The sequence below is a fragment of the Triturus cristatus genome, chromosome 6, assembly GCF_964204655.1.
Source record: "Triturus cristatus chromosome 6, aTriCri1.1, whole genome shotgun sequence".
Taxonomy (NCBI): Eukaryota; Metazoa; Chordata; class Amphibia; order Caudata; family Salamandridae; genus Triturus; species Triturus cristatus.
In genome coordinates, this window is record NC_140589.1 from 718,755,079 (window position 1) to 718,768,611 (window position 13,533).

General features: G+C 42.5%; 1 protein-coding gene across 6 annotated transcripts in view; it reads right to left on the minus strand.

Moving 5' to 3' along the window:
- Nucleotides 1-13,533, minus strand: part of SOBP (sine oculis binding protein homolog) — a 404,468-nt gene that overhangs the window by 298,991 nt on the left and 91,944 nt on the right. The gene's annotated exons all lie outside the window — the stretch shown is intronic.

Genomic DNA, 13,533 nt, shown 5'->3' on the forward strand with positions numbered 1-13,533 from the left:
ATCAATAATGGTTTGGCACGAACAGATGAGCGCAAACGCTGAATTCCATTTGCACTGCCCCATGCACTCTTAGGCTAGTTCCCACTGCCCCTCTCCCCCCACAAGAAGTCTATTTTCCCAGTCACTTAGACAAAATGGAGGGTGCTTAGGTCACTTGGGGGCATCATGACAGACCATCGAACACCTGCAATTTGAAGACAATGAAGACATGAGAAATGGTCTCCATTACTGTCGCCCTAGTAAAAGAAGTCAATGAGCCTTTTCAGCACAGGTCTATTTCCAGCCAGTTTTACATGCATGCCAGATCCAAGTGTGCAGGATGGAAAGAGAGCGCAGTATACCCACCCTTTTGCAGAAAAACAGCTGACAGTATGAGGCCTATGGTCTATGTGTAAATTAAATAACATATAAATATATGTATTTTGCAATCTTAAATAGACATGAACCAGCAAGCACTCGGAAAACACATTGCTCCAAAGCCCCTCATTTTGGTCTGGACAAGCAGGAAATGTCTGCATAGATTCATCCAGACCGATTCATTAAAAGACGCAAACATTCCCTGCTGAGCAAGACTCACTTCATTTCTAAATACCAAGGCCTTCTTACAGTTGCTGCTGGTGTTAAAAATTTTACTTTTTCCATAAATAAAATCAAATTCAAACGGTGAATCTAAAAAACAAAAAAAAAAGCTAACACAAAATCACCCAGACAATCATCACTGTCCATCCACCCAATTTATGGAAAAAATGCCTTGTTATAATGGCGAGCTCTAAGAAATATTAATGTTTATGAAATTAGCATGCTATGGTTGGGGGGGGCAGAGATTGTTTAACAATTGATTGCGCTTTTTGGAAGAATAGGATAAAATGTCTGTAGCAACATTTTTAAGTCTTCCCTACGTGAGCATGCGCTCTCTCTTGCAAGACTTTTGTGCTCTATAATGGGCTTGGAACACGCCCATTTCTTACCAATGGTTTACAGAGCTGTCACTCTTCTATGCAGCCTTCTAATTGGAAAGCAGTTGCCATGCATCACTTCCCTTTCTTTCAGTGGTTCATGGACCAAGCACAGATCAATTACGTTTAACTAGTGTTCCTCCGCTGGCCACCCACTGCGATTCAGGTACTATTTTTTTTTTTTAAAGCGCTATGATGCTGTGTACGCTATCCATATCATAGCGCTTTTATTTTTACCTTCTCCCACCCACCCCATCCGGTTTCTTCTTCCCAGTCTCCCCTCTTAAACCCTCCTTCCCCTCTGTTTCTTTAACCCCCTCCCACTGACAGGAGTAAATAAAACGCTACAAGGGGCAGGTGCTGGGCACTTAATAGCACTTTTTTGTACCTGTCCCATTATCCACCCACTCCCCCGTTACCCACCCCCACCTGATTGTTAATGTCAATAGCTTGTCCGTAGGAAAGACCTGTTGGCTTTTGCCAATGCTTGTTGAGATGTTTATCCAACAGAAGGGCAGGAGAGCCAGATCCGTGTCAGGTTTTCAAAATAACCATGATTTCCCTTTCAAATCAGCTGAATGTAAATGTATCTATGTGGATATGTAGAAAATGTTATTTGGATCCAGCCCTACTGGAAATGTTTTGAACACCGCTGATTTAAAAAGAAAATCTCAACAAGGAGTTATTCTCCCCAAAATACATGAAAGATGGCAGCAGTAGAATCCATGCCTCTTTTCTTCCAGTCAACAGATTCACATTCCAATGTCCGTGATGTCATCAAGCAAATTCTGTTGATGACATCACAGGTAGAAAACAGGATGCAAACAGGACTTGCCATTAAACTCACAAACAAGTTTAAAAAATGTGGGTGCCATGTTTGGTCTCTTCTCCCACCTTTGCATCCTCTGTGCAAGAGACTCAATAGAAAAGAACAAACTTGGAGTATCTTCGAACTCAATACAAACCGAGCAGGAAGATTGGAATCACCTGATTAAGAAAGAGATACGCCAACAAACATATAAACACACACATACGCACACCTGTTGTTTGTTATATAGTCGTTGCCAGTGCAAAATACATCAATCTTACTTTCTCAATTAAATTAGAATATCAATTATTAACAACAATACTGAGAAAGGCTAGGCCCACCACAACAATAAATAGAGGAGAGTTTAAAGTCAGAGCAGAGACACAATCCTAGTACAGAAACAATAATTCTCAAAGCAATAGGTCTGACTGGCATGTTAAGACCAGACTAATGGGAAAAAGCCTGCTTTAGTGAAGAACAAACCGATAACAAGTATTTATGTGCACAATTTATCTAAGAGATTACAAAAAATGTTTATGATTCCGTGTACTTTTGAGATGTAAAATAGTCCCCCATCCACTGGAATACACACGGCGCAGGAAGTGAAATAATACACCAAACAACCTATATCATGAGGTGAGAGAGAAACACTCGTTTGGGAGTCCAAGTCCACTCTGTGTATATTTTAAAGACTTAAAGCTTTGCTGTCAAGCCATATCGAAAACGTACGATATACCATTGAGGCGTCAGAGTAATAACAAGCATTGTCAAAGCCAATAGGTCGCAACTTTGGAACCTATTGGCATTGTCAATGTTTTTTAGCCATGCTGTACAGCACCCTGATGCTGTGTAGCACTGCTAAATAATAAAAAAAAAAAAGAAAAGCCTATGACGCATCCGGCTAAGTCATTCTGCAGGTGCGTGCACAAAGCATGCACGAACGTACAAAATGATGTGGCAACTTTTTTCTTTTTATTTGCCGATCCAATTTGGATCGGCAAATAAAATGAAAAAATGTGCTAACAGCATTTCCTGTTTTTTTGGACAGCAGATGGTGTGGGAAGCAACAATGGGTGGCGGAATCAATGGGGCAGAAGCAAGAGTGGGGTAGCAGAAGTAATATGTAGGGCACAGGTGGGGAAGCAACACGGAGGGCACAGGTGGGAGAAGCAAACCACATGGAGAAAAAGCAACATGGAGCTCGGGGGAGAGGGAGAATAGCAAATGGGCAAGAGAGAGAATATCGTCGAGCTGAGAGTGGGAGAAGCACAGGGACGAGAAAGCAACGGGGGAGAAACACATGCAGGCTTGTGTATCACGGAGGAAGAAAAGCATATGGGCAGCAGAAAGCAACATGGAGTTTGGAGTTGACAGAGTTACACAAAAGAGAAGCTGGAAAACACAAGCACTCCCATGGAGTGCTTAATCACAAATAAAAAAAGTGGTGCTTGAAAAGCAAGCAGTGGAAGGATCCAAGAAACGGCCACACAAACTAATGAATAAGAAGCAAGCAAATAACACTGACAAAGCCAATGTTAAGCAATGCGTGGCTCTACGCCCCGCTGTGAGTGGAAAATACATTTTGCAACAGACAGCGCATGTGCTGCCTAGTAGGTGAGACCTAGAAAAACACATTTTCTTAAAGGTCTTTGCTGCAAGTTACTTGTCCATAACTTAGTTACTGCACTGGAGCCGGGTGAAATTGCGCCTTTCCTCAGGATTTAGTAAGTATGACCAGTTAACATAACATATTTGCAGACTGGTTAACTAGTTGGGAAGCCAACCCTGCTGTTCACAACATTTTGTTTTGGGTGGGCCAGGGGAAGGCACACTGCCAAGTCTTTTTCAAGTCATGTAAGGGCACATTTTTCACATAATGCTGCCATTATAGAGTGCAATGATCTGTAAACATAGCATAAGATAATGTTGAGAAAAAGGGTCGCCTAGCCGAATACACCGAAAAGTAACAAAGATAGCAGGGACCTGGGAAAAAGTCTCCCACCAGGAACAGCTGAAGGACATTCCACCGACCCGCCAAAGCCAATACAACGAAATAGAAAATCAAAAATGCAGTGAAAACGTAAGGATAATCTTCACGGTCTGAATCAAGACATTCATTGCTATACTATTGAAAGACCCTCTATTGGCACCTTTAAAGATGGAAAATGTTACCAGATGCAGTCTGGAGCATGCATTAGAGATGAAAACTACATGCTATTGATTTACATTTATAGTACAGTGCTACAACTGTTGTTGCCAAGATTTAGGGGCAGATTCATTCATGATCCCACCACTGTTCTGAGTAGGTCCTTGATGTGGGGAGACGAGAAAAAGACAAATATTTACACTAAAAAGGAAAGAAAAAGCAGAAGCAAAGCACTACTCCTGACATAAAAACAGGAAACGGCAATGTGAACAAAAAATAAAAATACCACAAAACGAAAAAGCAACAGAATTTGAACAGAATTCATAGACGTGTTCCCCAAGAAAATGTTACTGTCCTTTAAGGTGAGGTGTTCTCAATTTTACAGGCGAGCGAATACGGCGAGACAGTTTTTAGACCCGCTCCACCAGAATCCACTGATTTCCCAAGAAAGATTGGAAAATCCCAACTCCAAAACAAGCACAGAAACTGAGCAGCATTAACTGCTTGGGTAGACCCCTGATGATCTTCATGAGCCATAAATCTCAAGGGTTGAATCTGTGCCCACAAGCTTTATCTGCACCACCTCAGTGAGCACGGCAGAGGCGAAGCCGTGGTAGCATTGCAGAAGACTGGGAGATGAGAGGATGCGATGACGAGAAAGGACTGATGCTGCCTACAAGAATTTTTGGGCCCGCTAACACTGAACTTGGCTTCAAACTCAAGGGGTACAATTTGTCTTAAGAGGCAGTCCACGAATAGAGCAGCATGTGGGAAAAAGAGTGAGGAGTGCTGGCCACTAGCAATAGCTCAGGACGCTTTTCTTTTCAATGTCTTTAGCAGCCAATGTTACCAACTTCCTTGCCTGAAGGAAACAGATGCACTACTAGCAAGTGAGGTGAGAGTCAACTGCGACAAACAGAAGAATTCTTGCAGAGTCATCAGGGGGCTAGCAACTCAGATTCAATGCAGCCAAAGCTTTTCCCCAGCAAACTGATAGGGCATTCAATCATAAATAATAGCTCCCTTACAGGCCCATGGCAGGGCACTTGGTAGGAAAGAACTCCGGTTCTCTATGTTCTTTTACACGTAGCGTGATTGAGAACGATCATAATCATGCCGTTAACAGCGTGGGACAATGTAGCTGATTTCACTGAAGCGATCACTTTTGTGAACGCACCAGATTTGTTGTTTATCAGCGTAAAAGTCTCCACGCATGCCGAATCATGCACACTCTAATCAGGAGACTAACAATACACAAATACCTAATTCCTGCTAAATTAAAAGTGATTCAGTGCAGCCAACAGAAAATATGTGGGCAGAGGACTACAATCTGGACAGTAGATGGGGATGTGGCACTCAAAGACACCAACCAGGACCATGGATTGAGGGGCAACATGATCAGATGACAGCAAAGTTACCAACTCATTTGACAAGGCCTTGGGGTGACACAGGGGAGGTTGACTCAGCAGGAGCACATGGTACTGGTGGATCATCGCTTGGAATGCTGTTAATAAACACCAGACTCCACTTACAAAGGTTAAGAGAAAGACCTACAGAAGGTGTCCTGTTTGCAGATACGTATGGGCTTATTATGTATATATGGACTGGCGGCTCATGATTCAATGAAGTAACACAATGGGGTGCAAACAGAAGAATGGGAACTCAGGCCTCAGTGTGAGTGTGCATGTGTGCAAAGCCTGACAGAACTCTTCAGAAACCAAATATGGACAGATGGCGCATAAAAGGACCTGTGCCATCCATCAGGAGAGGTGGGGCAAAGGTAGTAACAGAATTCTAACATGACTGCAGCATTTTAACATGCACAAGAGTAAAGAGTTTATAGAGGCAAGTAAGAATGCTTTAAAGACCGCTAGATCTGTTTCTACGGCCCTCCTTGCTGCTTGTCTCTTCCGCTGCTCACCCCCCGACGTGCGTCAGGCAAACGATGATGTATATGGATGCACCTACTGTGCAATGCTGCAATGTTATTGTATTCATGTTGGGGAGAGGATGTAGCCATATGGCTAGAGCGGTCAACCTCAAAGCTGGGGAACCGGGTTCGAGTCTCGACATTGACGCTCAACATTCTGTGATTCTGGGCAAATCACTTAATCTCCCAGTGCCTAATAAAAATGAATGTGTCCATCTAGAACGAAACTGTCGCGCATGTAAAGCGTTCTGATACCCGATATCTTCTGGTCTAGTTCGCGCTATATAAAACTCTAAAAAAAGAAAAAACTATTTAAAAAGAGAACATTTTATAAACATATATAATTTTAAAAAAAGAGTTTATAGAGTATGCAGAGTAGTGGTTGGGTGAGATGTGCTGGCAGTAACTGAATGTTGTCAGTGAGTGTGTGTGCACTCAAGATACAATGCTTGATAACCTCTTGTTTCAACAGGTCAACAGCGTGAGTGATTACAACTATCAACATCCTATGATACTTAAGGCATCAACGTAGGAGGCTAAGAAATGATCGTGGTGATGGCAGCAGCATTACTAATCACCCTACTGTTGAAATGAATAATCACTATTAATTGGGGACGGCGTCTTTAAAAACCGCAGGGCTTCCTTTATGATTGCAATATTAAGAAACCCTTTACTTTTAATTCTTTACTCATAACAGTTGCATAATTGTTCATAGCTGTGTTAAACTATCCCCGAGTTCATTCTATAATTGCTTGCTGTCAAATTAAGTACAGCTAATTCCCGTTGGGTTGAGCTAATCTCTGTTGCCGGCACAAACACTGCCAGTAAGAGATACCCTGATCTACAGAAGACTTTTGTGTGCTCGGGGTCAAAAGGTCATCAGAAAGGAAGCCTGGACTTGCCAGGCAAATGGATTCATGAACACAGATGGAGCCAGCGATAGGCATCCCCTACTGAACAGTGTTCGACCACCAAGACACTGTGAGGGTAATAAAATTGCTTTAGGGAGAGTTTAATAAGGTGTACTCCATTTTATTGTAAAGGCTGCTGAACTTTTGGGTCATAAAATGGGAGGACTGTCCTTCCTGATATAGCACTTACAACAGTGATGTCTATGAGGCTGGGTCACAGAAGTGTCCTTCAAACGAATGGAGCACAACAGAGGATTTTTTGAGGTTGGAGGGTGGAGGGGGGGGGGGGGAGTGTGTGTACCTTTTAGGTCTCGCCTACGCAGCGCGCATGCGCTGCATGGGAGACCTTTAGCTGTCGTGCAGCTCTTTTTCAAAGCACATACTCGTGCTTGTGGCGGCATACACCTTGCGGGAGTGCGCAGCGGCGCACCACAAGCACGGGAATGTGCTTTGAAAAAGAGCACACGGCACAATCACTTTCACTTTCATGGCTGCATCACTTTCACGGCTGCACGGCCAATGCTTGTTCCTCTGGTGTTTGGGCACTACTCGGTGCTTTGTTGCACATTGCAGCAGTCTTTTCTTGGTTTACGCAACGCCCGTTTTATGGACGCTGCGCTTTCGTCCCTCTAATGTTGGGCTCTCAGTTTCGTTTCGCCAGAGCAGTCCCTCCCTTTACTTTAACACAACAGATAAACTAATAGCACACAGACGCACTTTTTAGCACATGCCGACCCTTCATGATTTCATTTTAAACCCGCTGCTTTTTATCGGTGTAATTTGACTGCGCCTTTCTGTGTCGGTGTAAGATGACCACCCCCAAGGGCTAATTTCTATTTGTTGCTTCTAAACATCCCTTTCAATGGCGGGTGCGTCAGAATCCAGGCAGAGTCTCCCTCCCCGGACTCTGCCTCGGTCATGGGCTTCTTGTGTCTGCGCCTGTAATGAGCGATTGATATATACAGTAAAACGCATATAGCAGTCTATTGGCCAACATACCTTCAGCAATGAGCTGTGCACAGGGGCTGTTTCTTTGTTAAAGTCCTATGCTGTGAAGTATGCCTGGAAGTTTAGGGTGGGAACGAGGTTCTAAGTGATCCTTCGGCACACCTGCAGTTAAATCTAGTCCGTTGGTATGTCCTACAAGCTGTCTGTGCACCTCTACTGACTTGTTTGAACCATTAATTGACTTCAAAACGGGAACGTGCGTATGCTTTAATGGATTGTGCATGGATTAATAAAGGACACGCACAAGCATGTGGGTTGGTAACCTAGACAGTATGTGTGAGTGCACCCTATAATAAATATCACATTTATTTCAGCAATGGCACGTCAATGAGTCACGCAGCTCCTTCTTTACACCAAGAACTGAAATAAATGCAATATCGGGATTCCTGCTGCTGAATATACTGTGAACGTGCTCATATTTTTATATAGATTCACGTCCGTTAGGTCTGCCTGAACATTGAATATTTGGAGTTTATTTAAGCGCTGCAGTCCGCAATGAGGTTGCTTCAGAGCACTGTAGAGTGCATGTTTACAGTGCAAGGTTACAGTCTAAGGGCAATTGCCTTCAGATGAACCACGAGATAAAACACGGTACAACGGTCTATGATCAAATGTTCTTTGTAGTAACTGTAGTGACCGGGTCCCTCACACAGGGTCATGGTTTATAAAGTATATATAATATGACACACACATTAATTAATGTTCAGGATCTCCCATTCTTTGATATTCTTTTATTGCATTTTGTCGTATTTAATGTGATAGTCATATACATGGATGTGCATTACTTCACATAACTTAGAATATGTAAAGTGTTTGGTTATATTAAATATGACGTACATTACAATTAAAGTGCCTAACGTCATATACTTTTAAAGACTGTTTTTAAGTTGTCAAGCTATAGAAAAGCAAACGTTAATGGTCTGAGTCAAACATTTTATCGTTCCTTTCAGATTTATTGTAAGTGATGCATCTCCTTGGCCTGACTTCGACTAGGGTCCCTGGCTCTATATGTGCCGCTCTGCACTTGCTTTTCTGTTTCAAGCCCCTACTCCCACCACCACAACACATGCATGATAAAATCTAAGAATTAAAGTAGATAAAGGAAAACATGCTTGCAATATAAACAAGCATTGGCAGAGCCAATAGGTCTCGCCTTTGGGACATTATAAGTGTTTAGGCATGCAACAGTTGATGTTGTTGCACCAAGGATATTGTGCTGGATATCTAAAGACTTATAAGGTCCCAAAGTAAAGACCTATTGGAAAAGCCAATGCTTGTTATATTTCACTCTCTTCTCTTGAAGCATGGAAAAAGGTTCCAGATTATTATGGGCACCGGAACAAGAATCTTCTTTTTTTATATTCTGTTCTTGGATTGCGACTCGCCGGGTAGCCTTCCATCTTGTTAGCTCTGTGACGTGCCAGAAAGGCACCAAAGTCTATTAAGGGTGCAGTAGTGATTGGTGACAGTACAGCTGATCAAGTAGCCATTAGACAAGTGGGTTGAGGTGCTTGAAAACATAATGATATATTTTAATAATTTCAGTATTCGCTCTGTTACGAATAAATGTAACTGTGCTACACAGCACAGGCATAAGTCCTGTAATTATGCTTTAATCTCAAGGCCCACTGTCAGCAGAATTACCTGTATATGCTGGAGCTTCAGCGAACATGAAGGCTGAGACCACGATGGCAGTGCAACCTACCTCATGCTCTCTACCTGGGAAGGTTAGGTGAAAAGGGTTAGCCCTGTTATAAATGTCCACATCTTTATGCACAAGCAGGAGCGTTGTGGTCAAAATAACTTTGGGAACTGGAAGCTGCTGCAAACAGCATGTGCCACCAGTCTCCCAGAGCACGTCAGAGCGTATGACTTAGTATACCGCCAAGAACAGGGCAGCCACAAACTCTTGGCAGTATCATAGGATATCACTCAGATTTGTAAACCTAGCATGAAAAGTCAATAAAAAAAACTGTGCAGAGCTAGGAGGAGTTGCACATAGCTGTCAGGCCTAAGCATTCATATACAGATGGAGCAGTCACTCCAAGCCACGCAGGCCAATATTTTCTACACTTTTTGAAGCACTCTCATTAAAGGTACCCTCCTCTTGAATGCAAGTAGTTTAAGTCATGTGACTTCAATCCATCTGACAGCAGCTAAGTGGAGGCATCTCTATCAATAAGGAAGAAGGTCTGGGAATTGGTTGCATACATGCCATGTTCAAGAGCAAACAAAACAAACAAAATGTGAAGTGGTGATGGGTCAAGATAAATGTTACCAGGGTAAGGAACAGAAGCCCAACCACAGAGATGAACTGGTACCACAACTCTAGCTCCTCTGCCTCTTCCCCCGACGTTATCCAACCAGCAAACTGGAACTGCAGGAGAGTGCCACTGATCAATGCACCACAGCACCATCCACAACAGCTGCAACCAGACCTCACACCACTTTCTGGCTTTGTGCCACAGCTGACAACCAGAGGCTCTGAGGGAATCACTATCCACCTTCCTTGACACTTGGACTTACACTGTCACTCCAGTGATTTCTCACATTTTTATTATGTTCCAGGGGTCGCAAGATATCATTTTCTTGTTCGACCCTATGAACCAAATGTTTCTGTTTTCATTAATGTGCCTGCCTTGAATATATGGGTCTTAAAAAGCACATATCCTACTTTCCAGCTCTTCAGGCTATGATCTTTCCTTCAACACTGTGCCAGTTCTAGAGAATAAAAAAGATAATCTGTTTTTCCCCATGAGCACCTTCAGGTTCACTACATCTTTTTGCTCCTCCTCGGCGTTCCATCTATATAATTTATATTTATTTTCAGAATGAAAGTGTGAAATTCAGTCACAGTTTCCGTGGTGACTTCAACTCATCACTGAGCGTTTCAGACAAGCGTCATCCTGCTAAAGAAGCTCGAATACAACATTGGCCCATAATCATGGGAACTTCACATAGCAGACCTGCTTAGTATTTCCAGCAGAAAATCTGAGCACAATAAAGACATAGTGATTAAATAAACTATATAGCTTTAATAAAATACTGGATACTACAAGATGTGCATATGTATAGAGCTGTAATTCACAGGTGGTAATATGACCAGGCTAATTGGATCTTATTTTAGAAGCCCGGGGAGAAAAAAAGGCTGGGTTTGCTCTCCAGTGTTTGAAGAGTGGCTGTCAGGTTTAACGCATCTCTGCAGCATATGCTTCCACGCCCTCGGCTGTCTTGCCATGTACATTTTTAAACAAATATTTCTACATTCAAAATTGTGTACAATTTTTAGGCTGCACGGTTTTGTCCAATTCCTGTGCTTTCTGAGGAACACAAGCTGGGAGGCAGGTTCACCAAATACAACTTTAACAAGAAGATACAATGTAAATAATACATTGTTTATTTTATTAAGTGTGCCACGCAAACGCACATAATTTGTGTCATTTTATTATTTCTCATATTTATATTACATTCATATTTTATATTCTATATTGCAATTAGTAACAGTGGCAGTAAGTAGGTTGTTAATTGCATTCAGACACTATATACCCACAAAAAATAATTCGATTTGAACTCCTCGCTATTAGGCTCAAACACCCATGAGCTCTGGAGGATCATGTGGACTCAGAATCTCATATCTCTTTCTATTCCAAGCCCTGAATCTCTTTGTATTAGAAGCTCTGACCTTCAAGTAAAATCAGACCTTGACGCAGTCCCTTTTAGATATTTCCCTGACAAGATGGAACTCCGTCCTGCCTACTCTCGGAACTTACGTTACTCCAAAAAGGACCTAAAATAACCTGTTTTTTGAAGACCACCTCCATACTTCCTTTTGTCAACATCTCTTATGTCTCGTCTATCTCCCAATAAAGTTGCCCTTTTAACTCTTCAAATAGATATAAAATTAACCAAAATAAGAAATTAAACGCACCTTGATCTAGAACTCTTGAACTACTGAACTACAGGTACTTAACTCTATTATCTTTGATACCAACCATCCTTCCTACCAGGCCAACCCTCTGACCCAATTTTATTCCTCACCCATATTTGCACCTCTCTTTTGCGAATTTTCTATTTCATGTGTTAATCTCAACCCCGCAATGTCTTCTAAAATAAGTTTATTTAATTAGCCACACACTATATTGATCTCTACTGGTTCCGACTCATTTCTCAGTCAGCGTATTCTCGCCACAGCCTTTACGCTCCTACAAGTACATATATAATTTGTATATCCCGTTGTTTCAACCGGTCTGCATTATCTTTCTCCTTTACATTTCACTGTACGCACATTTTTTTTCATTCTCTGTTACCTGCTGCTATAAATGATCCCTTCACTACTTCTCTGCACCCAAATCTGTTAATCGTGTGCAAACAATGAGCACGTGTCTTTATTTTGAAACTGTAAAAAATAAATACCGATCTGCTTGATAAAATAAATACATATCCAGTAGGCAGACTACACATTCAGACACAAATTCATTCTTGTATGCACAATGGCCTCCACTGTGCAAATACCACACTGAACTAAAATAATGATAATCATCATCATCTCATCTTCGTTATCCTCATCATCATCACCAGCCTATCATCATTATTATCATCATCACCACTGCTGAAGTTGTTTCGAATCATAGGAGACGCTGACTTCTACCAAAGTCTCGTGAAGCAGAGTTATTCGACAACAGTAACACTGTTGCGAGCAAATACAGTTGGGGAATGCCCATCCCCTGCAGTGCGCAGCAGTCGCGTATGACCTTGCTCAAGGACACTCAGAATACAAACGAGAAACAAGCATTGGCAAAGCCAATAGGTCACCTCTATGAAAGAGCTATTGGATTTGTCAATGTGTTTTAGTTATGTTGTACACCAGCATGGCTAAAAGTTTGAGGCGTAGAGGGGAGTGGTATGGAGTATTGTCATAAAGTGGCATAGAGTAGCGTTGAGTATTGTACAGGAGATTGTCAGAGTGGTATGACATGGAGGGGTGTAAAGTGGTGGGACAGAGTAGAGGGGCATAGAGTGGATTACAGGGGCATAGAGTGTCGAGGCATAGAGTGGAGAAAAGTGTTGTAGAGTGGAGTGACACAGGGTGCCGTATAGTGGAGTGGAGTAGTATGATGTACAATGGAGTGGCGTGGAGTGGAGAAAGCGGTGTAGAGTGAGGTCTAGTGACGTAAAGTGCTGTGTCGTAGAGTAGAGTGTGGTGTGGTGTGGTAGAGACTGGAGTAGAATTGTATCATGGAGAGGAGTGTCTTGGAGTGGAGGGTCATAGAATGGAGGGTTGCACAGTGGAGAGTCGCACAGTGGAGGGTCGCACAGTGAAGGGTCATGGAGTGGAGTAGTGTAGAGTGGCATAGATTGGAGTAAAGTGGCATAGAGTGGAGTAGAGTTCTGCAGGGTGGAGTAGCATAGAGTGGAGTAAAGTGGCGTAGCATCGAGTGTTGTAGAAAGGACTAAAGTGTCGAATATTAGTGTGGCATAGAGTGTAGTGGCATAGAGTGGTGAACAGAGTTGAGTGGCATGGCATGGAGTGCAGTAGAGTATCACACAGTAAAGTGGCGTACGCTTTGGAAGTTTTGTTGTTGCTGCTGCGATAAGCAAAGCATTTTGGAAGCAAGCCAGCCGGCGCCACCAGAAGGTACGCCAAATTTTGAGATGTACATCAAATATGGTATTTGTCCCATCATGTATAATGCATTGTGGAACAAATATATAAAAGGGGATCCCCAGTTAAAATGGCCATTAGAGGGAACCATGGACCCTCACAAAATCGAGTA